Source organism: Micromesistius poutassou, assembly GCF_964030765.1.
Source record: "Micromesistius poutassou genome assembly, chromosome: 22".
NCBI lineage: Eukaryota > Metazoa > Chordata > Actinopteri > Gadiformes > Gadidae > Micromesistius > Micromesistius poutassou.
This window is the reverse complement of record NC_140292.1, coordinates 10,635,182-10,662,606: the sequence shown is the minus strand read 5'-3', so window position 1 is coordinate 10,662,606 and position 27,425 is coordinate 10,635,182. Positions and strand designations below refer to the sequence as shown.

General features: G+C 44.9%; 1 protein-coding gene and 1 pseudogene across 2 annotated transcripts in view; one reads left to right on the top strand and one right to left on the bottom strand.

Annotated features, from left to right (window-relative positions):
* LOC311367420 (netrin receptor UNC5D-like) overlaps positions 1-27,425 on the top strand; it is a gene marked incomplete at both ends in the record, with an annotated part of 148,504 nt that overhangs the window by 22,341 nt on the left and 98,738 nt on the right. The window lies entirely within an intron of this gene.
* On the bottom strand, positions 11,411-17,829 carry LOC311367468 (E3 SUMO-protein ligase ZBED1-like; annotated as a pseudogene). Its single transcript has 3 exons — positions 17,644-17,829; positions 17,096-17,494; positions 11,411-11,543 (listed from the first exon to the last, which is right to left on the bottom strand). The product of its transcript is annotated as an E3 SUMO-protein ligase ZBED1-like (transcript).

Below are 27,425 nucleotides of genomic sequence, written 5' to 3'. Positions count from 1 at the left end.
TCTGAACGTTTTTAAGTCCCTTTTAAAGACCCACCTCTATTCACTTGCCTTTGGCTAGTGTCTCCCTTTATGTGCCCGTGTTTAGTTTTAAATGTTCTCTTTTTCTGCATTTCTTAATTTATTTTAACTATAGTCCCTTTTTGTTTTGTGCCTTTCTGTTTTTACTAATTGCACTTTATTGTGAAGCACTTTGGTGCGGCTAAGCCGTCTGTAAATGTGCTATATAAATAAATTGACATTGACATTGAATCAAAACACAATCTATAAAAATCCCACCCGGCGGTCCTGATTGGCTCTACCATTTTCTGGTAGTCCCCAAATACCTCCCAACGGGAGCGATCCCAGATGGATGAGTGGAGCTAGGCGGAACGAAATTCATCTGGCGAGAGTCAGGTTAGGGGGGTTGGGGCGAGGGGAGGTTTGGGGTTGCAGGCTGGCGGTATTGTTGACGGGGTGCAGTCTAGTCAAGTCATCAACAGAAGATTAACGGGATTTTTTTTTTTTTTTGGCGTGACATTTGTTGTGTGTGCGTGAGAGCGTGAGATTGATGCGGAAAGCATGAGTGTCACGCCAGATGCGTGAGAGTTGGCAACCCTGATATATGTACCAACAATATACTTAGCTGCTAATTAGCATGTCTGTGAGATGTCTTGGCGATATTCAAATTAGACACCCATGTAATTCACAAAGCTATCAAATCACAGTTTGAATACAACATGAGGAAACCTGGATGTAAAACCAACAGGGTTATACATAATGGGATTTCTTGTTGGCAATACTGTTTGTGGCTCGAGAGAGTTGTTGTAATGTAAAATCCTAAACAAACGTAAATATACCATTTTTATGTTTAGGCTTATGAAAACGTTATTTTTCCACATCTTGCACGAGAAACCCTGTGGTATTGTCAAACACAACGTCATTCCATAAGGGAAAACTTTTTGTGATTAATAACTCAACAATGATCAAAGCACCATCACTATCAATAACATTCCTATGCTCCTATATTTTTGAAAAGGAGGCAGTCATTGCGATTGGGAAATCACAAAGTAACAAGCCGTATTCCACAAGTTATGCTAGGTATAACAGTCTAGAGCCCGAGAGGGAAACACAAACACTGAATGATGAATGTGGTCGTCTGGTATCAATCTTATTTAACTTTAAACGTATTCTACTGTCTGACGCCTGGTGTGCATCCCCAATAAGGCACACCCCTATAGGCTAACCTTTAAGGCAAAGGGAAGAAAAATAAACACTTTATTCACAACAAAGCGTTTATTCGTGGGCGGTGGTCGTGGAAAGCGGGCTGCCGACATGGAGCCCGGACACAGAAAGGTCAGGTTCTGGAGCACACGTGGGTAATTGGTGCTCAGAATACCACCTTGTGTTTTTCCCCACTTCCAATGGCGCACCAACTTCAGCCAAACATATAATTACGTCCTCACTATACATCTTGAACTTTAAGTCACACACACGTGTTCCCCGACATCAAGGGGCCGAGTGTGGTTATAAATCATGTGAAGTAGAAATCTCCATTCCAGTGGATTTTATTCTAAATGGAGGCCTATTTGTTCTGTATTATTATGAATAGTAACCATGTAGTTTGAACTTCCTTGAACCAGCCCTTTAGAGTTTGCAGCAAGCAGATAACACAAGTCTAGTGTGTGTCTGTGTGTGTGTGTGTGTGTGTGTGTGTGTGTGTGTGTGGGGGGGTGGGGGGTTATGGGGTATTACCAGGGTCATACTTTGAGCAGACAGCAAAACAGAATTTATTAATCAGCTAAAATTCATAGTCTCCTTTCCTCCATCTCGGCAAATAATACAAAGTTATTTTATCCTTTGGAATTAATTAGCATTTAATATTAACTGCATTAAGAATAGATTTTGATCTGAACATAAAAACATTAAACATGCAATATATCAGGGTAAATATGATTAGGTTTAGACAATTATGAACAAAGTGTAACACATTTAAAAATGAATTGTTGTTTAGACTTCAGAATAATGTTGTTCTGATTGGTGCAATGATTAACTGACTAAATGTCAGATCTTGTTTGTTGCCGTGACAACGTGTACAGGTATGTGCTTTACCAAGGTCAGGGTGAGTCGTGACCTTAACAGAAAGGATTCCTTGACTTTAAATAACAACAAGCTAATATTTGAAAACCTTTGGGCCAAAGAATGTGAAGGATACCACAATGCTACCTGTCAAAAAGGGTTATTGTCTATTTTGGCCTCTTTGGTCAAAATGTGCGTTCCAAAAGCAATAGGTATTGCAAGGTTCTTTAGGACCCAGAGTTGAAGAGGTGTGAAGTCTATAAAGAGCTTCTCCAGAACCCTTTAATTGGGCCTCTCCCGAGATGCTTCTTTACATGGGGAACATATTTCTCTTTATTTCCCCATCCATCCACACGTCTGTGAGGCTGGGAGAGGAAGAGAAGTTCAGTGAGAATGTCAACACAGAGGGGAGTGGTCAGGACCACCACCTCCCTCTGCATCAGGGCCCCGTATCGATCCCCCCACGAGCGCTCCCCACGGAGCCGCCGCTCCCCCTTGCTCCCGCCTGCTCCCCCCGGCTACCCCCCTGCTACCCCCACTCCCTACTCAGGCTGCTGCTCTCTGCTGGCTGGTTGTGGGGGGGTGGAGGAGGAGGTGGTGGTGGGGGAGGAGGAGGAGGAGGTGGTGGTGGTGGTGGGGGAGGAGGAGGAGGTGGTGGTGGTGGGGGAGGAGGAGGAGGAGGAGGTGGTGGTGGTGGTGGGGGAGGAGGAGGAGGTGGTGGTGGTGGGGGAGGAGGAGGAGGAGGTGGTGGTGGTGGTGGGGGAGGAGGAGGAGGAGGAGGAGGTGGTGGTGGTGGTGGGGAAGGAGGAGGAGGAGGAGGAGGTGGTGGGGAGGAGGAGGAGGAGGAGGAGGAGGAGGAGGAGGTGGTGGTGGTGGGGGAGGAGGAGGAGGAGGAGGAGGAGGAGGTGGTGGTGGTGGTGGGGGAGGAGGAGGAGGAGGAGGTGGTGGGGGAGGAGGAGGAGGAGGAGGAGGTGGTGGTGGTGGTGGGGGAGGAGGAGGAGGAGGAGGAGGAGGAGGAGGTAGGAAAGGCACGAGAGCAGCCCGCTCCTCCTCGTCTCAATGAGGCGTTTTCCTGCTGTTCAACTGTATGTGTGGTGTTTGGTTGAGATTTTATTCCGTCGAGGTTGACTAAGTGGGCTTGCCAACATGATGGTCTCTCTCTCTCTCTCCCTCCTTCCCCCTCTGGATATAACCTCAACACCAGCATCCATACACCTCTTGCTCTTCCTTCTTGCTCTTCTTCTCTCTTGTCGCTCTGTGCCCCCGCTCTCTCGTTTCCATAACTTCTGCTCTGAGCGGTTCTCAACGCATCATCCTAATCTGATTGAAGTTTTATTTATGACATATTTTTTTGGCTATTCATTAAGGAAACCTTAATGAACAAATCTGTACGTGCCGACCCACCCACGCCCAACAGAAGGGAACAATGTTTTAATGTTTGAATTTCTGGTTTAGAGTCACCAGCCTCTGTAAAGTCGTGAAGAACCAAGAGGCTGTGAGGTGCAAACCACAAAGTTTCCAAACTTCAGAGTCAGCAGCAAAGAAAAAATGACACAAAGAAAAAAAGAAAATGAAGAGCGAGAGAAGCTGATGAGGAATAAAGCAGCCGAGCTACCGTACCAGAATAGTGAAATCTTTATTCATATTTATATTCATTAATATGCCCGCTTCCTCAGTGGTCCCTTGACATTTAAAATGTGCTGAATGAAAAAGGGTTCAATTATGTTTCCCGTGATACAGGCCAGGATAGGGATAACTGCGATAGAATCCGACATCAGTCAGGAGAAGATAGTGCTCACAGCTTCTGATACCCAAAACAGACGCAGGGGGTGTCGTTCCACTGACGGGAATTACACTTTTTAACTGCCCAACCTTCAAATCCCATATTAGATACCGAACCTCAATGACTGGATAGTATAACAAGCCAGCACGTTTAATACTAATATTCCTCCTCTTCTTCTACTCTAAAACACAGTGGGCGTGTCCGGCCCCTCACACACAGTGAGTTTATTAGGACGTATTATGCGGCATTAGGCAGCACACCGACGGCCTTAACGAAGACCAATGAATCACTTCCTGGGAAACATTACCCACAAGGCCCCGCTGCGCTGCGTTTGCCCGGCGCCCCTTTAGGAGGCGCTCTCCGGGAGGGGCCCCGGCGCGGAGGGCAGCGGGCGAGACATGACGCTTTGTGACAGCGAACATCCGTCTCCGTTTGATCACCATCATTACTCACCGGCGCCTTGATGCCTTTTCTTTAATAACATTAAAAATAATAATTTTAAGTGAATGATATAACATATATAAGAAGCTTTGTTTATTTACCGTCTATCTGTTTATGTACTAGGAGCTTGTAGCCAACAAAGCCATGAATGGACAACACAGTCATCTCTTAAAAGTGTTCCCTGTGTTATGTGAGGGAGAATACATGATGTATATTTGTATAATATACAAATACAGTTTTGTCAGCATGCTACTGATCCAGTAACAGTTTTTTCCTTTCAAACATCGTCTTTTTCTATCTCAGTCAAAGATTACTGCCTCCAAAATTGCATTAGCCGAAGGCAACATCCAGTGTAAATCAGCGGCTTGGATGTGTTTTCTGGCAGTAACTCTGCAATTACATTCTTATCGCTCTGTCTCACTCCCTTGTTATCTGAATATCCTTCAGCTATCCAACAACTCTTTCACCCTTCATCCCTCAATCCAATATCTCTCTGACCACTTCCTTGTTTTATATCTATCTTCAATGCTTATCTGAGGGTCGTTTATCCCACTCCTTCTTCTAGGATTCCTCCACTCTCCACTCTTCCCTTCCTTCTCCGGCCCCGTCTCTTCTTCCTGGACCAGGGAGGCCTGCATTTGGTGCTGCTTTGTTCTGGCCATCCCTTGTGTTGTGGGCATTACCTGACTGGTGTCTGTGTTCTGAAACTCTACAGGAGAACATGAAGTTCTGGCTCCGGCCTCATTTATAAACAATGTCTCTAAGAACAGAAAGCCTACATCACTTTACACAATAACCCCAAGAAACGTATGGGGGGGGGGGGGGGGGAACTGCTTGGCGGGTTATTCTTCATAGCTCTAGGCCAGCTCTGACACACACACACATTCTCCAGGCAATAGTCGAGAACCGTTGTACCTCTAAGTCCTTATTATTTAGTTAGAAATCACCTCTTGTGTCCTGTACATCTCTCTGCTTTTTGTTTGAGCTTTCAGCTTTGAGCGGTCGCTCGCCCTTTGTCTCAAATGTTACCCAGTAAACACCACCACGCGGATTATGTCTAACATAGCCGCACATCGTGTTTCACGGTTAACATGATGCATCCACATTTACATCCAGGGTTGTGTGAACCCTTCCATTCCACGTTTCACGGGGATGATGAATATTAGCGTATTAGCCGGGGCTAGTGTGTCTGTTTCTGCTCAGCCATGCGTAGCGGAGTGGCTGCTCACCTGATTCACCACTCCTCTGCTAGAACGGACACGCTGCTGGGGTTTGGAGCTTCTTCCTGTGATGTTTCTGTCAGGTTATTATATATATATATATATATATATATATATATACAGTATATATTTAGGTTATTCCTGAGCAGATGTTTTCTTCCCTTCCTCAGCCCCCTGCTGCTTCCTCCATGGGGGGCGGGGAGACAGCTCGGTCTCTCCCTCTTCATCCACGTCCGCTGTCATCGTCCAGCACTCCCTCCATGTCCCTTCATTTGTAGATTCAGATCCCCCCCCCCGTACTTCATTATATACATAGACGCCACGGGGGAGGAGGGGGGAGTCAATGGGAGAGGCTAGCTCAACCAGACAAGCCTCTCCCAACACCATGGTGAAAGTGGACACGCGTGTGCGATGGTTTGTGACACTTCTGAGACTCTGTGCGCACACCATGTTTTATGAAATGACAACACAACCCGGGACAATAAAGGGGGGGGGGGGGTTCAGCTGCCAGTTTGAGAGTATTTCTAGAAGCTTTTGGAAGGGGATGGGCCAGACAGATAGGTCCTAATTGTATCCTCAACTGGGCCAAAACCCAGCGGCATCTTCATGCTGCATTTTGCTGTCACCTGTGGCGAACAAAGAGGCTGCTGGTTTTGTTTCTCTTCTTCGTCTGTTGTCTAGTGGCTATACAGGTAAATTAAAGGGCTTTCCAGGGTTTTCTTCACGTTGTGGAGGTTTGTTTTTCCTTTTTGTGGATTATTGAGCATGTATAGAGAAACCATAGCCTAGCATAACCGTAACATACAAGACTAAACACTGGTTTATACTCGAACGTAAATGTAAATATATCAAACAATTTAACTGCCAATCCCAAACTGTATTGGTGTTGACAGAAGCAGAGCGGTCCCTTCTTCACCTGGACAGCAGCGGGGGATCAGAGAGGTAGAGTGGTGGAGGAGGCCGGTAGCCGGTCGGACTGCAGCACAAATCCAGAGGCAGGAAGTCATGCAGTCATCAGGATGATAGCAGGGCGCCGTATCAGCAGGTCACCACAAGAGAAACGTGTCACCTGGAATTAATTCCAATGGAATCCAATAAAAACAGTTTTACCCACTCCCAGGGCAAACCAATTATAATGCCAGACTATTGATGTAAATGTCTGTGTTGATAGAATAGTGTTAGAAATAAACTTACCCTTGCATCACATTGCATTTACTTCATAATCCCTAGGAGGGGAGGATAAAGATTTGTAGAACAAGTCAAACAAAATCCTACAAGGGTGGTCAACCCAACGATACGCTCTGCTCCCAAAATAACATCATCCATCTCGGTTTTTAATAACATGTTGTTAGAGAAATGCTGGGATGTGGGTCTTGATTTGACCTTCATTCACACAGCTGAATCGTACCGGATCCCGTCTGCTGCGTCTTTCAGCAACTTTATTTAAAGGCCAACTAGCCGAGTCTTTGGAGTCCAAAACGAGGCCTCCCATGGTGCCTTTCATATTTAGGCTTTAGTGTTGAAGTGCTGATCCTAGCAGCCACAATTTATGATCAGGAAATACTGCCACGCTTTCACATTTCAATAATCTGTGGGCCTCGAGCCGTTTCCAACATGGATAGTACCCTGATGGAGGTTGTGATCCTACACTTGTAATTTCATCTTCCACTACCTGGACGGATGTCTGCCGTGATTATCTTAGGTTATGTTTGCACTGCTTGTACCACACACATTAACTGGGCCACCTATTCCTTCTCTTCTCTCACTGAAGAGATGAGGTCGGTGATAGTAATTCTGGGTAATGTGGGAAAACATCGGGGGTCAATCAGGAAGAAGCCTGACAGGATAGCAAGCGACCAATATTTTACAAAAAATGTTAAAGTAGAAGGTTACACATATCAAACAATGAATAAACCACTGAAATTACAGTAATGTGCACAAGTTTTGTTAAGGAGGGGCGAGTCTTTCGCTTTAACCACAATGACGTGCACACGTAGTCGTTTATTCTTGTTTCCGTAGGTCTTTTTGATCCACATTGATTTGGCGCTCCTCATTGAGGTGATATGAGATTCATACACGTGAAGCCCATGTTATTGAAAATTATACAGGGCAGGAGATCCTGTTGACCTTATAGAATGAATGAAATACAATGGATAAAGAGTGCTAGTTGTAGCACTTCATTGTATTCTCTGTAAGAACACATTCAGAAGCTGAGGTTTATCATTCATACTACAATGTAACAATTTCTGCAGTGATTCAACCATGGCCTTTTTAAGGCAACAAAAAGAATGGATCCAGTTCTCTACCTGTGTCTAATCGGTAGCTACACCTCTGTGGTGGCTGATCGGAACACCTGGTGCGCTGGTCGCGTTGGAGTTGTGGATGAGGAGGTATTGGTGCTCAGACAGAGTGTTCACGGAGGAGAGAGACGGATGGAGGTGGCCACAAGGACAGCTGCTTCTGTTCCCTGTGTGGTGGAGAGAGCCTGGGCTTGGGTTTCCTCTGGGGACTGTTTTGTTCACAAAGGGAATTTTGTTGCCAGCAAAGCATGGATCGAAACTCAGTGCTCGACTGAAAAAGAAGGTGATATATATCCAACATAAATTAGCACATCACACTTCAGACGGCGGCAGGAGAGGCGAAGACTAGGATTTTTTCCGTTCCACTGAGACTTTTTTCCCGGCGTTTAATGCAGCCCTAGATATATAGGCATAAACCTGCACATGAATGTTTGCATACAATTGAAACGCCAGAATCTTCATGTTCCTGACTGTTTCTTAAAGTATTAGTACACAGGAAATGAGTACAAACACCCAAGGCCCAGCCCCTGTCTGGTTGAAACAGGGCATGTGTTCATAACAGCGGTCTCATTCTTTGTTTGGCCCCTAGCGTATGGAGCCACTATTGGCAGAGGGAGAGAGGTAGGGGGAGAGAAAGATCTAGTGAGAGGCAGAGAGCGGAGTCGGGGGGGTAATCACACGTTCTATTTTCCTTCATCATTTCCTCAAAGTGGGTCACATTCCCCCAACTGGACCGAGCCCTAGTGCTGGGAACACACATCCAGGCATGGCTGTGTGGATCTTTAATATATATATATATCATGCACTCAGGGTCTGGCCAGATATAAAAGGTATATTTAATGGATACATTTGAAGCTTTGTGTCCTGTTTATGGGACGCCATTCAAAGAGTAATGCTAATATTTCGGCATTAATCTCTCGGAATGAATCATGAATCTCAGTTTGTTTGGGGTCTGTTTCTGTCAAAAGTCTATATGCTTGACCAGAAGGTACAACATATGTTTGTGTGTATATATTTATATATAGGGTATGCTATTCAAGCTAGCTTAAAACAAGTATGTCTTTTTAATCTCCATGAGCTCATTGTGCAGAGAGACTATTGCGTATTCCTATTCATAATGTCCTGAGACAAGTAATGTGTCTGCAGTTAATGCTTGTGTCTGTGAGTTAATGCTTATCAAGCAAACAAAGGCTGGGGGAAATGTGAATGGATGTTGCAGCCTCATTACTGCAGGATGATTCACATACTCTGGTCCTCTGTGTGTGTGGAGTTATAGTGCACTGAAACACAAGATAGAGATGGACTCATACAGTGACAAGTCCACTAAAAAATAAAGTCAAAGTCTTTCCATAGCTATTAATGCTAGCATAGGCAACCTTCACGTTCAAATTAGATCAACCCCCAAAGCCACCAAATGCGAAACGACTGGTCGTTTCATTTCTGTGTGGACTTTGGCCTCTGATCCAGGGTCTGAATGTTTCCCTGTATGGGCTCCATTCCCCTCTGCTGCAGCCCCCCATACAGGCTACAGCAGGACATTATTACCATACATTAGAACGGAGAGACTTATTCATATTTTACCAAAGAATCTGTATATGAATTTAAATGTATCTAAAGCAAAAACAGATTTATTAACTCGCCAGGGGTCTGAGATCAGACGGCCGGACACAAGCTGAAAGAAAACAAAAGCCGCCTATAGCCCAGGAAATAGACAAGGGAGATCTTCAACGAGTCCACACAGATGAGGCATAACTTTCTTTATCCTCTTTTTTTGGTTCCCCTGAAAAAATCCCCAGCCGTTTCATCTCCATGCTGTGAAACATATACATCTTAGAGAGAGGCACAGGGGGAGAGAGGGGGAGAGACACTCTGATGGCATACTGACGAGATGACCCCTGAGTGCTTTAACGCTGGGAGCTGCAAAGTGAAATCTTCTACACTTGAAATGATGTTAGGGTCTTAGTGAGCCGCATGGTTAAAAATGTAAGTGTATATCCCTTGGTGTCTTTGAAACACATTATTTGTTCTGCACCGGTTAGACCGCCAAATAGACAGAGCACTGAAAAAGGGAAAGAAACTGGCTCTGAAATAATCTCCGGAGAGCCTGTTTTATGTACAAGAAATGTGTGTGTCAGTGGAAAAAGTTTTTTGACAAATAAACAGAAAAAAATACAGAGTTTAAGGTCATGTTTCTTGTTCTGGCGGAAAGGAATCTTTATCTAATCTACTTAAAGATTTTCACTTGCTAGTTGGCAGAACCTACACCAAGATACATACAAAAACACTGATAATAGACAGTACACCGAATGCCTCTCCTCCTAAACCACGGGTCACACGCGACCCACGACCAGAGCGTGGACAACCTCGGCTCCGAAGCCAGAGCAGTGGCCCCTCGGTGGCCCCTGAGCCCAGCTGTGCCCACAGGGCCAGGCAGCACCCAACTAACTTCAATAAGACATTAAACGTATTCAATGTATACATATATGCAACCAGCCTCTCGCTGTGCAGGCGTCTCATCTTGATGGATTGGATATGCTAGGATCACATTCTAAAGTCTGTGCACGATATGATGTCAAGCGACATGACAGAAAAAAGAAGCTAGCCAGCCGCTAACACTGAATATTCATAAGTGCATCATCATATTGCATATGTATAACATCTGCCCTGGTTTGCAGCCCCGCTGAAGCCGAGGCCTCTATCCAAAACAATCCAAGCCGAACATCACATCTGGAAGACTATTGTCTTCATCCGCAGTACCGTGGTCTAGTCTTCGGGTCAGAGGGGGTCCCTGGTGATATTGAACTCCTCCTCTGGCCGTGAGACATGTCCAATGTTCTCAGGCCCCGTTGGCTTGAGTTCAACTGTGAATGGAAACCGATACGGCGCCGTGAACAGCCCACAGGCTCTCTCTCCCGTGTAGCTCTGAGCCAGTGTTGCTCACCAGTACGCCTGTCGGTCCCTTTAATGCCGACCTTGGAAAGGTGGACCAGAATCACTATTCAATCAATGCTATTCATTAAGGAAGTTCATTCTGCACAGCCACAGTGCCTCCGCAGGGAGAGCAGGGGTAATGCAGGGGAAGACGTTCCAGTGTGGCTGTGATAGGACGACTAGACGTCCCTGATTTCCGTGGTCCGTCCCCGTTTAGGATGGCCTGTCCACGACTGGAGCTGTCCCCGCGAATGTCCCCGTTTGAAAAGAAATCAGATTCAAAAACAGATAGATGTTTAAATGGGCAAAGGTTGTAGCTCATTGATGAATATTAATTTCGAGATGGTTGGTAATTGGTCTCGTGTTTTTCTTACAGACTGTGACGCCAACCTGCTACATGGGGGTCTATCTATCGACTTTATATCATAAGCAGGAATGACGGAAGATTATAAACGATAGGCCGTCAAAACAATATAGAACGATTCCTAATTCCAGTAGCTTTGGATTGTTCTTTGGGCGGTTTAAAACAAATTATAGTAAACCTTTGGGCAGGTACCACACAATAGTTAACACATTACAATACTACATTTACCATGATAAGAATAAGCAAAACGTAAATATGTCCCTTTTTTATTATATCAGAAACCGTATCATCAGATGTATTTTGGGACAAATGTCTTTCATCCAGAATCCGTCCCCTTAGGCTGAACCTTGGGCTGCTGGGAGCTGATGAGTGTGAGGTTGTGGCGATGAGCTCCCAGTACATCCGTCAGCTCCTTAATGGTTTCTCTCCCGGCCGCTTCATGGCTGCAGCTGCATCAGAACGGGGCTGAGCGTCATGTTAATCCTCACAGGGTCTCCAGAGGCTGAGCCGGGTCCTACCGGGCCGTCGTATTAGAAGAGACAAAACTGGGGAAACGACAGAACAAGACAAATACAGCCTCAATGTCCACACTGGACACTGCGGTTGCTAAGGATTTCCTGTTAGGTTTTAAAAGCTTTTAAAAGCATTAGCATGTGTTAGCATGACTTCAGTTTGTTTTACCTATTAACAATTGTATGTACAATGACTATGAGGTACAATTCTTTTGAAGTATAATGCATGCATGACGGTAGTATTTGATTCTGTGAAAAGCAGATTTGACACTAATATGGCAAATACTGTCATGATATGCATGCTATGAATAACTTCAACAGAACATTTCAATGGAGCCATTCTTTTGTTAATTTTGACGCTTTTGGCCAATCCTGGAGTCTTCAAGAAAGTTTGTGAGAAAGCAACCCAAAGAAAATCCAAACTGTCAACCTAATATTAAATGCTGCTCGCTGACATCCCTGTCAAAAATGTGTGAAAATACGATGTGACACTTGAAAACAGCAATGGGTAAAAAATGTGTTAGGTCTGTTTAGTGCTTGTCTACTCCAGTGTACAGTTTGTGTGTGTGTGCGTGTGTGTATCTGTTCGCCAGAAGTCGCCATCAAACGCCATCGATTTTTACAGCAACACGAAAACGCAGAAACAAGGTACGATAATTAGGAAGAATACGTTCACACACAGCCACTCAAAACAATTATAAAACACGTCTTCTATGTGTCCCATCAGCAGTCCTCATGAAAAAACATGTGCAGGAAAGCAAACATCTTGCGTTGCGACACCTCGGCGTCTGTGGCTTTGATATTCATGAGGTGGTTAGAGACCAGCTGTTAGCGCGGAGGGCGAGAGAATCAACTCCAAGTCAGCAACTTCCATTGCTCATCCTCGTTATAAATAAAAAGCTCAACCCCAAAAAGATTATTGGTAATGGAGACGAGGAGGGAGAGGAGGAGAGAATGTTTACATAATGGATGGATGGGATTTAGCTGTGGAACCAAAATATTCAACTTTACATAAAGGACAAGATGGACTCAAAGTTGGAGACATATGGGGGTTTGAGATCATGCTGTTTGTTTTGTCTGCATGCCTGCGTGCGTGTGTGTGTGTTTTCATGTTTCGGTGAGCATGTCTGTGTCTGTGTGTGTCTGTGTGTGTGTGTGTGTGTGTGTGTGTGTGTGTGTGTGTGTGCGTCTTAGTCAGCACCACCGTGGCGAGGACACAACCAGGTCACGCCGACACATGTCTCATCCAGCTTCCAGCGGCCCCACAGGATTAATTGAACAAGCTGTCCGAGCGCTCGTGGGGTAAACGGGCTCTTGGTAATACCGGCCAGGACACAGTCTCCCCGTGACTCACGTCGGCGGTGGTGAACCGACTTATTTTTGAAAAATGTTCCCGAATTGCCACGGACCCCACCTCCCTCCTCTCCCATTTAAAACACGTCTGTTTCACAAACGAACATCAGGAAACGCCAGAGCAGAACGGAGGGAGGGAGGGAGGGAGGGAGGGAGGACGGAGGGAGGTTTAGGGTTAGGGATTAACTTCTAGATATTGTTCCTAAGCAGACAGCTGAAGGACGCCTACTTTCAAAGTAAAAGTTGAAAGCCCACACAGAGAAAAAACTAAACGAAAACAGAATCCCTTTTCCTGTTTTGTCTTCATTTTGCCGTTTTTTACGGCGCGTCCTGACAGCCCCGGAGCGATTCATCCACAGGTAGACGACGAAGAGGAGAGCAGACAGGGACTCGCCTCCACTCGTCATCATCAAGCCCCATGACTGTTTCTCTTTCTCATTTAGGTTCATTAACACCGCCGCAGCCATGACGCAGAGTAATGACCTCATCAATCAGACTGAAGTCCCTGCGCTCTCCAGACAAAACTACCTATTCTGTTTGTGTGTGTGTGTGTGTGTGTGTGTGGAGGGGGGTTTATTGTTTGGCTGCCATCTTGAGTTGAGTTACGTATCACTTAAGGTTCTTACAGTCATGCTGAGCTGCCTTATGGAGGCTGTTTTATTGACTTAAGTGTCATTTTGTTTCTCTGCCGCCGCTGTTGTGGTGGTCGGTGATAGCTGGTGGGAGGAGTGGGGGGGGGGCTGAAGGTCTCTAATTTGTGCTTAAAGACATTTAAGAAACATGCCTGTTGTTAACCTGGTCGTTGAGATCACACGCACGGGCACACACGCACACACGCACACACCCACGAGATCTCAATTGAATACGCGCACACCAGTGGCGGCTGGTGGTTTTTAAAGTGAGGGAGGAAGGACCGCGCGCTTGGTTGCCTTTGGCCTGCTTGCACTGTTAGTGGCGTATGGTGGCATAAGTATGTGAGACTCAAGTTGTTTCAGGGTGTTTTGGTGAACTACAAAATAGCAGGGAGTGATAATTATGTGAATAAAATTGATACAAATCCACCAGTGGCAGCATTGTACTTTGAAAGCTGGTGGGCAGCATGTCTTGGACTACAAGGGCAGAAGGAAAGGATGCAAAGCCAATTAGTCAAATCAGGCCTACTCTTGATTGGTAAAACTAAATAAAGAATTCTGGGCCTATCATTGGGCCTATTTTTGCCCTCAATGACTGAAGCTATTGGTTGTAATTTGGCTATGTTTATTTTCAGCTACAATTGTTTAAGAAAAATTAAGACACAAGACCAAAAGTGATGCCATTTAAAATGCATCATGCTCTGAATCATTCACTAACATCCTTTCCACAATATCAAACAGAACAGTCAGAGTAACAAACAATTAAAAGAACAACAAGAACATCATTTCACAACTATTGCCATGGGCTGTAAGCACAACAGGCAAATGTGGATGTTAATGGATGTTTCAGAATGTTGGTCATGGTGTTAAGCCAATTAAGATTGAGGGACTTAATTTATAGCTCAAGTCAATCATCCTGTTTGTGTTGCAAAGATATCAAAAAGATATCCTCAAACTGGATATTTTTAAAGTGATTTCAGAATAACAGCGTGTGTAGCTCCACGTTTTCGCCACCCTTTCAGAGGGTTTGGTAACCCAACAGAGGAGTGTCGAAAAATAGGTAGGCTCAGCGCGTTTATTTTGGGACCTTGCCCAACTTTTGGCGGTGGAAACGCCAATATAAGCGAACCGAGCCGCACCGAACCGCACTGTTTGGTGGAAACGCCAATATAAGCGAACAGAGCCGCACTGTACCTCAACGAACAGAAGCGCACCGCTCGGTGGAAATGAGGCATACGAGCGGGTTCGTTGGTTCGCGTAGCCTAGAGACTTGAGGGGATAAACCCTCCCTCCGGGCTGCTCCACAGCCAGGGCTCCTGCTTATTGGTTCATAGCGCAGCCAGGGCTCCAGCCATTGACCTATAAAGAATGGACACCGGATTGAAACATGGCGCCCATTCATTCCTATGGAAAGTGCTCAGTGGCGCAAGGCAACATCAAGGACAGAATTGCTTCCGCATCATGGGAGCCTAGCCATGCCCCAGTGCATGACTTTCCGGTTGTAGAAATATTATCGTTCTCTAGCATTGTTAGCATTGTAGCATCATAAGAGAGAGGTCTGAGCGACCATGGAAGTATAAATTACTAATCCCCCTGATTATTCACTATGTGTGATACTATACGTGCACTGAGCCCTCTCGGAGGCCCGGCCAAAACAACATTTGTTTCACTATGACTCCTTTCAGCTGCCCACCCCTCCTTCTCTGGCTAATAAAATGCTTGAGGTGGCGTTTTGAAAAGAGAAAACTTACATTTTAATTGTACATGGTCCAAAGATAATTATAAGCCTTTGATTGATATCCAGAGAAAATTTGCGGAGACACAATCCTGTTCCCCACTTGTATTGAAGTGAACGGGGATATCTACTTCCGGGCCCCATGATTTGACGGACCCGTCCACAGCCCGCTAAAAAACTGCAATACCAGGCTTGGCCACTGAGCACGGGTGAACTGAGGAAGTAGGCACTGCTCATGGGGGCCTGGCTCCAGCATATTCTAACATGAATAGACGAATAGACGCGATTCAGATCTCTTAGCTAGTCCCACCCACTCAGAGAAGGAATTTCCTCCTCTCTCCCATTTAACCCCATATTATTCACCGGCCGCCAGTAGTGCCAGAGAAATGAAAGGGAGTCAATGGAGGCTGAGGGAGGAACGTCCTCCCCAAAGTAATATTCAATAGGCGATAGGTGCTAATGTCCCTTTACCCAAGGAAACAAACATTGCATATACAAAGGCATTAAAGTAGTCATATTTAAGGGCATTAATTCATTAAAGTAGTCTGAGCAATCTACATTTTTTATTCTCAACAATGTTAAGGAGGATCTTCCTCCCTCTCCTCACTGGAGAAGCCTCCACTGGCACACACCCACACACGAGACAATAAGAGAAGGACCTGGTGGTGCAACTAGTGTTGTGTGTGTGTGTGTGTGTTCATTTTAATGTGGTTGATAGTACATTGTGCGTGCATTTGTGTGTGTGTGTGTGTGTGTTTTAATGTTCTACTGACAGTACTGTGTGTGTGTGTGTGTGTGTGTGTGTGTGTGTGTGTGTGTGTGTGTGTGTGTGTGTGTGTGCGTGCGTGCGTGCGTGTGCATATGTGTGTGTGTGTGTGTGTGAGGAGCAGGCGTTGCATGTGTCAGATCATCACTGCTCATCTGTTATTGTTTTAATAGAGCCATAATGCAGGGTGCAGAGAGTAGTCATGCACCCAGGGGTGGTGGGGAGATGAAGGGGATGGTATGGGATTCACTCTGTCCATCTCTCTCTCTCTCTTTCTCACACACACACACACACACACACACACACACACACACACACACACACACACACACACACACACACACACACACACAGACACTTGTGCACGCACACACACTCATGCGCCACGGGAGAGGATGAAGAAGTAGAGTGAGATGGAAAGGTGATAAAAGTTTGGGAATATGTAGATGAGAGAGAGAGAGAGAGATGGAGAGAGAAACAGATGGAGAGGAGGAGAGTGTGATCTTCTCGGGGGCGGGTGGGGGTACTCTGAAAGGAGAGGATCATTCTCTTAAAACCCACCATCACTAGCACCCAAAAAAAGCCCTGACCACCTGACAGCCCAGAGCCCCTTTGGGTCTGATTTACATCCCCCCCAACCTTGAGTTTGTATCCAGACCAGATCTCTGTCTCTTCCAAACAAAAGGGTGCGATCTCCAACATGTGAGGTGACTCCCGCTAATGCTGTCCTGCCCCCCGCAAGGTGGCAGTCCGCCGTCGCCCTGGCGATCGCGTGGACACTGAACTAAAGATTAAAGCCAGACCCTAATCTGTCCCTTACATCCCCACCACCGCAGCACAGCCGCCCCCGGCCCACCTCATCCATCACGGGCTTATGGGTCCAGTTTAGCACAAGGCTTTTCCTGTGTGGTAACAACCTCTCTCCAGGCTGTGTCTGTTTGGACTACTAATCCTGGAGAGGCAGGGGCCCCGTCACCATGGACACTGTACATCGGCCCCCCACCACCAGAAACCAACACGGTAACGTGGTTTCAGGGATGAGCGCAGGCAGGTGACGACATTACCACCTGTACTGAAAACCCTCTGACGAGGCACTTGTGGCTGGAATGCAAAGATATTTCCTTGCCAGGTTGGGGAGCCGTGGGTAGAAATTCTGGGACATCTTCCACCACTCCAGTGGGTCCGCCTCAGTGTCCAGTGTCCCTGCCTGGAAGTAGGACTGTAGCTCAGAAGCTATGGCCCTGTCCTGGTCCGGTTGCAGAGCAGCGGATCTTTGAGCTGTGCCTTCAGTGACCGGCTTGAAGAAGCTGCCCAGGGCTTTCTTCTTCTTTGGTGCACCACCAGCAGCACCAGCGGCGTCAGGGTCATCTGCAGGAGTCACTGCTCTCTGAGGGGCCTTCTCCTGGGAATCGGAGGGGGAGAATATTGTGAAGAGAAATGATTGACATGTTTAATCTGACTAAATGGTTATGGGTATTCATAACTAGAAATAATAAAATATAATTTATTGTTTTTTATTATTATTATCATCATTATTATAATTATAATTGCCATGACAGTCTTCATCTCAGATGACAGTCTTTCTTCAATTGACCCACGCTTGTCTTCGCTCACATATGTGAGCTTGAACCTTGGGTCCAGGGCTGAGGCCACGTCCAGCAGCTCCTGTGTTGGCGCATCATCATACTTTTCATTGAGATAGCCCACGATCTTCTGCTTGATGCACTTTGCGTGCATCTGTGTCGGTCTGTGTCGTTCTCCTGCACGGCCAATATGGAGGTGTTGAAAAGGTGGAGAGTTGGCTTGACAAAAGACACACTCACATATTGCTCCCCAGAAAGTGCATCTGTGGTCTTTGGGAAAAAATGCAGTTTGGAGACAATTCGTCTTCATGGTGAAATTAGCGTCGATGTAATGTAGTGTGAGGCTTATACTATATGGCTCCATGGTGCGACTCGACCATAGGTCCGTTGTGGTGTCAAAATATAATGGTGTTGACAGTTCTCTTGCAACTTTTCCACAACATTTGTCATAAAGGGCAGGCAGCGCAATTCTGCTGAAATGGTGACGTGATGGTAACACATACCGCTTGTCCAATGTGTTTATCAGTTTATTGAAGGTCACTAACGGTGCTGATAGGGCACATGTCTTTGGCGATCATGTATGCGATTGCATCTGTTATTTCTTTATGCCTGCGGGAGCTGGGTGGATATGGGTTGGCATTGTAGAGCGTCTCCTTAATTGAGGACTGTGTTGCGGTGGCAGGAGTGGAGGAGCTTTTCATTTTTTCCTTCATTGCTTGGTCATGTATTACTCTGTGTGCAGACTTTAAGTGGTTAAATAGATTGGTCGTATTCGTTTGAGGTGCAGACACGGTCGCGTGACATATCTTGCACAATATCTTCTTTTGTTCAGAGTCAGATTCCTCAAAACCAAAGTGTTTCAACACCACAGAATTCGTTTTACCTTTCTTCTCGACCAAAGGCTGCCTTTCTGCCATCTTCACCGTCTTCTTCTAAATGTTTTGTAAGTTTTCAGGCGGGGGCGGGGCGCAGCGGAGTGCGCAGGTGGAGAAAGAAGGGTTCGCTCCATTTACCACACAAAACACGGCGGGTGGCAGAATGATCGTTTTATTACGATTATCTTGTTTTAATGATCGAGGGAAGCCAAAATCGTAATCGAAATCGAAATTCAATTAATCACCCAGCTTTAACTGACATTATGAAACAGTTAACTCATGGTCTGATGATTATGTACTAATGGTGTTCAATTTAGCGACGGTGATGGTGTTCATGTTTACTAAGGAATTAATTTATTCCTTATTCAATAAGGTAGGGGTTATCCCTAACCCTTATCCGAAGAGGGGCACCGCTACCTGAGTGGTAACATACAGTCAGAGTGGAGGACACGCCTTTCAAAGTCCTACTAGGCGCCACAAAGGCATCAATGACGGCTACGGCGTGGGCTGTAGGAACCTGCAGAGGTTCACTTAATAGGGTTTCACCTCACGGTGTGTGTGTGTGTGTGTGTGTGTGTGTGTGTGTGTGTGTGTGTGTGTGTGTGTGTGTGTGTGTGTGTGTGTGTGTGTGTGTGTGTGTGTACTGTTAGTCCCTGTGGACGGGGAAGGCGATGCCTTTGTCACAGTGTGGTAGGCTCATTAGGACTTGTCACTGTATGAACAGTAGTCTGTCTCAAGTGTGTATGTGGGTGTGTGCTTTGGTGTGTGTGGATGTTTGAGGTTGCCTTTTGTGTTTTCAGATCTGGGTACATTTGAAAGCCACATCTCACTGTGTGTGTGTGTGTGTGTGTGTGTGTGTGTGTGTGTGTGTGTATGCATGCCCACGTTTCAGCCTGCACACGTATATGTGGGAGGGAGAGAGACTATCCCAGAAGCAGGCTAAAGGATTGTGCTCTCTAGCATGTTGACAGTGAGCCACTTCATTAATCTAACCAAATCCCCCCAAAGTTACTTGAGTGTGGATTCTATTTTCACATTTCCTATTAGTTCCTCTGTGTGGATTAAGTAGTGCAGTTCACCAGTGAGGGGCCAGCATCAGCCCGGCTAGGGGCCGGCGAGGGCCCGCCATGTATAATTGTCTTGTAATGGATTTAGGGGTCCTGCTTGCATCAGTTATAGGGATGGATCTGAACGGGGAAAAGACTGCAGTCTCTTTTCTCTTTTTTGTCGTCATGCGGCACATGTTGTGGCCTGGCCTGGGGAGTTTGTATATATATATATATTCATGGATAAATATTGATGTAGTTATTTTAATAGATTTGATTTTTTCTCCCCCAGATTTTTTCTGGGGGAGTTATCATTTCTAGATTAAAAACATGCATCCAGTTCTTCTCTAACGCCTGCAGGTATTTGGCAACAACATCCTCTAACATTGGGTTTTTAAAAGCAAAATCTATTGTTCTTGGGAAAACAAGCTCTCAATTATAATATTTGGTGTGCGTGTGTGCGTGCATGCGTGCGTGTGTGCGTGTGCGTGTGTGTGTGTGTGTGTGTGTGTGTGTGTGTGTGTTCCTCTTTGGGGCTTGCCCTGCAGTGTGTGATTATGACATTTGGGGGTTTAATAATAATAATAATAATAATAATAATAATAATAATACATTTTATTTATATTGCACTTTATATTACTAGAATCTGAAAGTGCTACAGAGAAGAAAATGAAAGCAATTAAAACAATTATATAAACCTATAAAAGAAAATTTAGCAAAATGCTTTTTTAAAAAGATAAGTTTTTAGGTTTGTTTAAAAACAGCTGTAGTCTGTGGGGCCCCTATTAGAAGTACATCCACTCTGTTTCCATTGGTGGGTCTGGTTCTTATTCCGTGGGATTGCAGCATCGCTGGCTGGGGCCCGTGGTGCTGGAAGGGGGCTGGTGATGAAACATGTCAGGTGTCAAGACAGCTTTAGGGGCCCCTGTAGCCTCCCCTGGGGGCCAGGGGAGAACTGATTCACATTCTCTCTCTGTTTCTCTGCTATTCTGATCTCTCTCTATCTCTTACTTTCAGTCTATCTCTCGCTCTCGGTCTCTTTGTCTCTTTCTTACCGTCTTCAGAACTCTGTCTCTCTGTCTCTTTCTATCTCTGTCTCTTCCATTCTGTCTCTATATCTCTGATTTTGTCTTTATCTCTCTGTCTCTCTCTTTCTCTGTCACTGTCTCTCTCTGTTTCTCTGCTTTTCTGTTTCTCTTTCTCTCGGTGTCTGTCTATCTCTCTCTTTCTCTGTCTCTATCTCTCTCTCTCTAATCTAAGACAAAGGATAATAGCAAAATCCAATTAACAGATGTGCATGACAGATGCAACTGACAAATGGGCAGTGTTGGGAACGTTACTTACATTAAAGTAATTAGTTATAGTTAACTGAGTTAGTAACTGAACTACTCTATAATAAAAGTAACTAGTTACCAGGGAAAGTAACTATTTGCGTATATGTCAAAGAATTTGGATTTTTCTGAGCAGTTTTCACAAGTCAGTAGAACATACAGGTACTTGTACATAACCTTCGATATTTATTGCACATCAACAGAAGTATTATCTTTGTAACAAAAGTAAACAGTTAAACAATATAAAGTGTGTTTAACCACTAGCAAATTAAATCAAATCGTGTGAGATTCATTCTTCATTAAATTAGAGTTGCTTACAACGGATGTCGACAAAGTCTTCGCTCCTGGACATAATGTACACTTTACATGCACGTTCTTGCCTTTGACCTCAATGAATTTGAAGTAGCGCTTATATCTCCACCTTGTAAATGCCAACTTTTCATCGAGTTGCTCCGGACTCGCCATTTCTGCTGCTTCATCTGCTGTTTGATGTTTGTTTGTGTGTGTGTGTGTGTGTGTGTCCTGGCTTGTGTGTAAAAACACTGGCTACGATTGGCTACCATGAAACATGACTCTGCCTTAGCCAATCATTATCGCTTATCTCGTTGTTAACCCACCCGGTCTCCTCACTAGCAGTTTGTGTGTGGAGCCAGGGGTGCGTTTGGATTACGCAGTTTATTCAATCAATTCATAGTAACGCATCGCATTTAACGTTCAGTAACGGTAACGGCATTGTAACAACGGAAACAGTAATAGTTAGATTACCCCGTTACTGAAAAAATAACGGCGTTGCCTAATGCCCTTCTTTTAAACGCCGTTATTACAAACACTGCAAATGGGCCTCCCACTCCCAACGCTGCCAACCAGAATCCATTCCTGTAAATGTTGAACCTCTGTGCGTCGTAGGTGTGAAAAGCCTTCATACCGTCGCACAAAGCATAACACAACAAACCAAACACAGACACATGAACGCACACAGACACACAAGCAAACATATAGACAGACAGAGACCCACACACATGCATGTGCCCTCACAAAAACCCACAACCACACACATATACAAAAATATAGTACACACACTTATATGCAAACAGACACAAACACTCAACACACAAATACAACACACACGTATATACACAACAATAGCGGTGATTCTATATTGTACACTCACAGATATACAAACACACGCGTATATACACAACAATAGAGGTGATTCTATACTGTACACTCACACATATACAAACACGCGTATATACACAGCAATAGTGGTGACTCAATACTGTACACTCGTCTATCCAATGTTTTGTGTTTAATGTTGTGTAGATATTGTCTCCAATGCAGGGAAGACCTATCCTAAGAAGACAGGTTTACAGTTTGTACTATGAGCAGTTGAACACACACCGCGTGGTAAACCTGGTTTGGACAGTGGACCTTCAGCTCTCCACCTCTTCACTCATGCATTCAAACAGCATGTTGAAACTGGAATAGAGAAAATGAATCATCTTGTAAAAATGATAATTTAATAAAAAGTCATTTTAATTTAATAAAATTGAGGTGGGCAGATGCAACATGACTTTTCTTGTCCCATTAGGTCGCTGGTCATGTACATCCAATTACAATTAAAATGTCCTTCATCAGTAGACAAGCCTGAAGGAAGAGCAAAGTGAGGCTCATGCACATTTCACAAGGCCTTTATTGCTTGTGGATAAACAATTTTATCCACAAGGAATAAGTGAAAGATTCATGAATAAAGCAACCTGAGTTGGTGTTTTGTTATTGTAGTATTTGCTCATTCAAGTCTTGCTTTTGAGATTAAGCTGCATTTTATACTCAAATCAAGTTTAATAATTGGTTAAATGGCATTGATGGGAAAGCAATGCAAGGGAAATGTTCATATACAATATTGGCAGACACTATTGTTTGTGCTTTTGTTTATGGCCTAGAGGGTGCAGGAATTCTATTTTCCTCTGACCGTTTAACATTTTATTTATCTACACGGTACATAGTTTTGAATGATGCGCCACATGCACAAGGTAACAAGGTAAATGTTTCATTAGCTTTCAAACTCATTTTGTGCTGCCAGACCCATCATTTAATGAGCCTGTCTGATATTCTGCAGAAACCTTTGGAACCTTTTGGAACCTTTGGAACCTCAGAAATCCTCAGGCAGCAAAACAACAAACACTAAACTCTCCATAGTGCAATTGTACTTTTTAAAGTATAGCGCATCCAACTTTTAGCACTGAATTTCTCGTAATACCAGGTAATTTCAAAAATATCTCATGATTTTGGGATTTCTCTCACCTTAGGATTAATAAGAACAAAATCGATTGACCTCAGAAAAAGAAGCGATATATAAATTATATTAAGGTCATTTAAAGTAACAATGAAGGACATTTTTAGAAAAACAAGCAATAATGTATATATATATATATACAGTATATATATTCATATATATCACTTGTTTTTCTGAGTTCAATCAATTATATTGTCGTTTCCATTGTGGCTTCCTTGCCATGTGTAATTATTAAAGACATACTGTGGATCAGACATTCATTTCATTTCATTTGGTGCTCCTGATTCCTGGGCCCAGACTGGTGGATCAGCGGTGGCTCAACCTGCCAAGCCAGCTGGAAGTCATTTAAAATCCTGCAGCAGTGAATAATCCATTAGTCAGAAACTACCTTTGGACCTGCATTAGCTAAAGCTGGTCCTGCACAACCTCACTCCACTCCTCACTCCAACCTCTCTCTCCCCTCTCCCTCTCTCTCTCTCTCCCTCTCTCTCCCCCTCTCTCTTGCTCTCTCTCGCTCTATCTCTCTGTCTCTGTCTGTCTCCCTCTCTCTCTCTCTCTCACCTTCTCTGTCTCTTAGTTAAACACACACACACACACACACACACACACACACTCAATGTATTCCTTGCGCTCGTCATTTCTTCTGACAGCCCTTCTCCTCCACCGGCTCCGCCCATGTGACGTCTCCATGTTACCGCTAATGTGAACGCTCTCTCCCCACGCACCTCCTTCCCTCCCCCATGCATCTATGACCTCCTCCACCTCCTCCTCTCCCACCTCCACCTCCTCCTCCATCTCCTCCACCTCCTCCTCCATCGCCACCTCCTCCCCCTCCTCCTCCTCCTCTGCCTCAACCTCAACCTCCTCTGCCTCCACCTCCTCCTCCCCCTCCACCTTCTCCTCCCTCTCCCCCTCCTCCTCCTCTGTCCCGACCCCCGGCTCCTCCTCCTCCTCCTCTTCCTTCCCCCCCTCCTCCTCCTCCTCCTCCCCCTCCCCCTCCTCCTCCTCCTCCTCTCCACCTCCCCCTCCTCCTCCTCCTCCTCCAGTCCCCCGGCTCCTCCCTGGTGTGTGGCGGAGCCGCCAGTCGGGGCCGCCGTTATCCAAGGGCCATCACGGCCGATTGCAGAGAAGGTCTTTATGTTTTCATTGTTGATGAAGACACAAGAACACAATCACACTCCCAGGAACGGGATCCAGGGAAGTTTCCCCCCTGCCAGGGAAATGAGAGGATTGTTTCCTCCAACAATTTCATCATCCAAACGTATTTTTTGGATGAATATTTTACACAAAGTACAGAGACAGCGTTCTCTTCCTGCAAATTATATCTGTCAGTTAGCTATTCTTAAGAGGCTCTTTGCTCTTAACCAAATTGTGCCATCGCGGCATAATGGAACACACAATGAAGGCGTGACAGGCTATCGGAGGGAGCTAGCAAGCATCATTTGTTTTGTTTTGTTTTTGTTTTTGTTTTTTCTGTCCGGTGGGGAAGATTATCTGAATGACTGATGGAGGTGGCCTTGATCCCCCCCCCCCCCGATCTCGATCTCTCTCTCTCTCTCTCTCTCTCTCTCTCTCTCTCTCTCTCTCTCTCTCTCTCTCTCTCTCTCTCTCTCTCTCTCTCTAGCCATAAATCAGCTGTCATCTCTCTCTCTCTCTCTCTCTCTCTCTCTCTCTCTCTCTCTCCCCCCCCCCCCCCCTCTGTGGGTACAACCATCAGCCCTTCACTGGCCCAGAACACGCATATTTACCCTGGTAAATGGCAACCCCTCCTCAGTAAACACACGCTGTGTGTGGCTGTGGCTGTGTGTGTGTTTTTGAACTGAACATCGGCCCGCCACGATGGATGACTGTCTGCTGTATGTTCCCGCCGTAATGTGCTGGCCCCGCCGCAGCCCTCTCTCCACCAGCGCCGTCGACGGCGAGGCTCTCTGAGAGGAGCGGGCGGTCAGGGGGACGAGGAACAGCAGAATGTGGTTCAGTCGGGACAAACACTTTGTCCTCGCTTGTCTCTTGTTTCGTTCCTCCTCTGATAAACGCTGGGCTCGCATTAAGCTGCCAAGCGTTTAGGTTTTTTATATTTCTTGTAGTATTATTATATTTATGTGTTGCAGGGGGGAGACATCTCTCAAGTCAACTGAAATGAGCCTGAGGTTTTATTGAGAGGGGCCGGGCGCGTGGTGATTCACAGAGCGAGTCGCTCCACTGGACAGACACTGTGTCCGGCCAGCAGGACGCTAGGACGAGGAGAGGGACGTATGTTCTGCTGTTAGGGTTACAATAATTAACCATAATTAACATTAGTTCATGCAGTAATAACCATTTACTAACAATCAACTTAAAGGTCTTGGTCTTAAAAACTTGGTCCTTACCCACGTCAGAGTCCCGATGTGGGTAAGGACCAAGTTCCTTTAGGTCGGGTCGGAGTCCTGACGTGGGTAAGGACAAAGTTCCTTTAGGTCGGGTCAGAGCCCCGACGTGGGTAAGGACCAAGTTCCTTTAGGTCGGGTCAGAGCCCCGACGTGGGTATCAGAGACTGTTGATCTTAAATACATTGCACTTTCTAAAATGCTTTTAAACTTTCTTTTATTGTATGACAATGTTTATATGTGAAGCACTTTGAGTCTGCCTTGTGTATGAAAAGTGCTATATAAATAAAGTTGCCTTGCCTTGCTAACTAATGATCACTAGATCATTAATCATTAATTAACACTAGTTAATGCAGTAATAAGCTTTATTGTTTAGCATTAGCATTGGGTTTAGGTTTAAGAATAGGGTTAGTGGATTCAGGTTAGGTTTAACCCTTATCCTAACTCCTTTAAATGATGTATAAATATATACCTGACATGAACACCATTAGTACATGATTACTAAACCAAGAATGAACTGTTATTTAGATTTTAGTTAATTTTACCCTATACTGTACTCTAAATAAGTGTAACCCTGACTATGGTCAGTTCATTTCAAAACATACTCCCCCACCCCCCCTCAAAAAACTGATTGAAATGTGCATCAGCAGGCTTTGAACATTAAAAAGTCATGAGGATTTCAAATTGGAAAACAACCCATTTATTTTGTATTGGTTGAAAGTGTTGAGTGAAAAAATTATACCTGGATTTGATTGGAGAATGGGAGTGATATCACAGTCCAGTGGTCTAGAACGGAGGAGGGGGAGGCTCAATGTTATTGAATTTTAATCCAATGGATGTGCTGCGATGCCTCAGATACAGGTGGGCAGAGGCTCTGAGGCATTTGCAGCCCGAAGGCAAAGTCTTGTTTTCCCATCCGGGGAATGGATGGAATAATATCGGTCAGGTCTAATACCATGATACATATTCTTGGCTACATGCTCTTCAGAGCTAAAGAGAAATTAGAAAAGTAAAGTAATATTAATGAGAGCACATGTTCCGTCATGAGGAATAACGTAATGTCTGATCTCCTGTCTCTGTGAACACATTTTGTGTTCAATCGTTTTGGGTTGAACCAAAGTGCTACTGAGTGGTGCTGTTCTGCTCTTTTCTGCTCTCGCTCTTTATAAAGAATTAAAATAACTCTAACAGTGTTCTGTCCACGCCAACTGGCTGTGCAACTGTGTGACACGAACTAGCATAGCTCGGCTGGCCGGGTGACTTGAGTGGTAATCACTATCGATTAGCATTGACTGTGATACTGGCTACAGATACTAAACTAGCTTGTGGCTTAAAATGAACTGGGCACATCTGTAGTCAATGCTGATCGATTGGGATTTCAATAATGTTATCAATAGAATCACATCCTATAACGGATATTTTGTTTTTAGATCAACCTATGCTCCTTTTTCATTGGACAAGCTTAGACTTCTATCCAAGGTCATAGGTCATGGAGGCCAATTTGTGCATCCTACATGGGAGCACGCTTTGGTTTCATCAGTTATATTTTAGTTCAAAGTCTTGGAGAAGTATTACTGTAAGTGTGATATTATTTCTACCTTGGCTCTTTGAGCATATTATTTACATTGTGTATGTGTGCCTCTTTGACTTCCATCTAAAATCTAGATAGTGATAGTTCAAATTAAAAATATAAAGGCTTAGTCTTTGGTCTTCATTCAAGCCTCTGAGAGATTTAAACTGCCATTATTTTCATTCATTTTCACACAGCTACAGGTTTTGTTCCGTGAAACGGAAACAAATGTAAACCCCTCCTGTAAACATTGGATTGAAAAGGGG